The sequence below is a fragment of the Numida meleagris genome, unplaced genomic scaffold (assembly GCF_002078875.1).
Source record: "Numida meleagris isolate 19003 breed g44 Domestic line unplaced genomic scaffold, NumMel1.0 unplaced_Scaffold1531, whole genome shotgun sequence".
Lineage (NCBI taxonomy): Eukaryota > Metazoa > Chordata > Aves > Galliformes > Numididae > Numida > Numida meleagris.
This window is the reverse complement of record NW_018363319.1, coordinates 1-2,084: the sequence shown is the minus strand read 5'-3', so window position 1 is coordinate 2,084 and position 2,084 is coordinate 1. Positions and strand designations below refer to the sequence as shown.

Here is a 2,084-nt window from a genome sequence, read left to right as displayed (position 1 = left end):
GGGGCGGGACTTCCGGTTGAGGGGTGGGGCTCTGCGAGTGGGCGGGGCTTCGTGACGCAAGCCTCTGATTGGCTGCAGGCCGGTGGAGGCGGAGCCAGAGCTGGAGGCGGCTGTTGCCATGGGAGCGGAACCGGAAGTGCTGGTGAGTGGGCGGGGCCTGGCTTCCTATTGGCTGCCGGCCCTGGGAGTGGGGCTTCCCATTGGCTGACGTCGAGGCCCCACCCCTCCCAGGTGGCGACACGCGCCCTCTGCAGGATGCGGGAGGAAGCGCTGATGGCGCTGCTGGAGCCACGCCCACTTCCGGAGTAAGCCCCGCCCCCTGTCAATCACCCCTTGGTTGTCTCATGTCGTTAATTATCCGTAATGTCTTGGTCGCAACGGCTTTGCCATTAGTTATTAGTTTTTGCATATTAATTCTTTGCTTTCTTCTCCTGTGATTAATGAGTTGTGGTTTCTTGCTTATTAGGGGCACACTAATTAATTTTTGCTCCCCCATCATCCAAAATTATTGCTCATTTGCAGCTGGCCATTAATTACTAATCAGCTGTTGTACCTTCCACTTTGCGCGTCAGTTAGTTGATGGTTAATTACTGTTAATGTCTTAATTGTTGTTGTGCTATTAATTATTCAACTTTATAATTAAGAGTTTATTTACTGATGAATTATTTTGGGGCGTTGTTTTCTCCTGTGATGTTCTTCAGTCAATAATTAATGATTACTGTTAATAATTTTGTTTATACATTTATTCAAATTTAGATTAGTTGTTAATGATCTTTGCTAATAATCTATTTACTTTGTAATAATTTGTCCAACAACCTTAATTATTTACTGCCTTGTCATTAACATTTTATTTCTCGTTAAAATTCCATTATGTTGTTTCACGTTACTGTTTCTCATTAATGGGTTCTTTCTAATTAGCATTTTGCTTCTGATTAGTGGTTTGTAATGAACAGATTGTTGTTAGCGATGTGGGTGGCGTTGATAATTTGTAGGCAATTATATTTGCCTTATAACGATAGAAAGTTTTTGAACAACTTATCAGTAATTAATTAATTAATTGTTATTAATTTGTATGTCATTAATGACCTGTAAAAATTTTAAGATTTGCAATTTTCATAGTGGATTTTTGTTAATGAGTCATTAGTTCCTACGCATCTATTAGTAGTAATTTACTGTTAGTGATTTGCTTCCTTATCGTTAGTGGGTTGTTGCTAACGAGCTGCCGCTCATTAGCTGCCGTTAATTCCCTGCAGGACGCGGCAGCTGATGGCCGCCTCCAACAAGCGCTGGCTGCAGGCGGCCCAGGTGAGGCGTTGACACTCTGTGACGTCACTTCCTGTCCCGGGTGATGTCACTTCCTGTCACCCAGGTCGCTTCCTGTTCTGTTTGTGACATCATTTCCTGTTTGCTTAGGACGCCACTTCCTGCCACACTTTCCTGCTCTTTCAGGTCACTTCTTGTTGCCATGTGACATCATTTCCTGTTTGATTTGTGATGTCATATCTAGTCCTACTTGTGATGTCACTTCCTGTCGCATTGTGATGTCACATCTTGTCCACCTTCTGCAGGCACTTCCTGCCACCCTTGTGGCACTTCCTGCTTTTCTCCTTGTGACATCGCTTCCTATCCCATTTCTGACTCCGCTTCCTGTCCTCTTCTGACGTCACTTCCTGCCAACTGTGATGTCACTTCCTGTTACCATGGGATACCATTTCATGCTTCCCGTTTTCTCAAAAATTACCTTAATTTGTAGTATCACTTCATGTTCTCTATATGACATAAACTTTCATCCCATGCGATGTCATTTCCTGCCAGCTGCGATGTTACTTCCTGTCAGTTGTGATGTCATTTCCTGCTAGGTTGTGACATCACTTCCTGTTCCTACTGGGACTTCATTCTTAACTTTTTCTGACGCGATGTCGCTTGTGATGCTTCCACACGACGACATCTCCAGCGATGTCACTTCCTGTGTTCCTTGTCTCATCATTTCTTCTCTTCCTGCTCTGTGACATCACTTCCTGCCCCTCGATGACGTCACTTCCTGTGCAGGCGCTGCTGGACCGCCACCGCCCCGGGGCCGTGCT

At 45.0% G+C, this 2,084-nt stretch overlaps 1 long non-coding RNA gene across 1 annotated transcript; it reads left to right on the top strand.

Annotated features, from left to right (window-relative positions):
- The first annotated feature begins 6 nt into the window (after nt 1–6).
- Nucleotides 7–2,084, top strand: LOC110390617. Its single transcript, XR_002433788.1, has 4 exons — nt 7–142; nt 232–305; nt 1,254–1,305; nt 2,050–2,084. It is a non-coding gene; the product is annotated as an uncharacterized LOC110390617 (long non-coding RNA).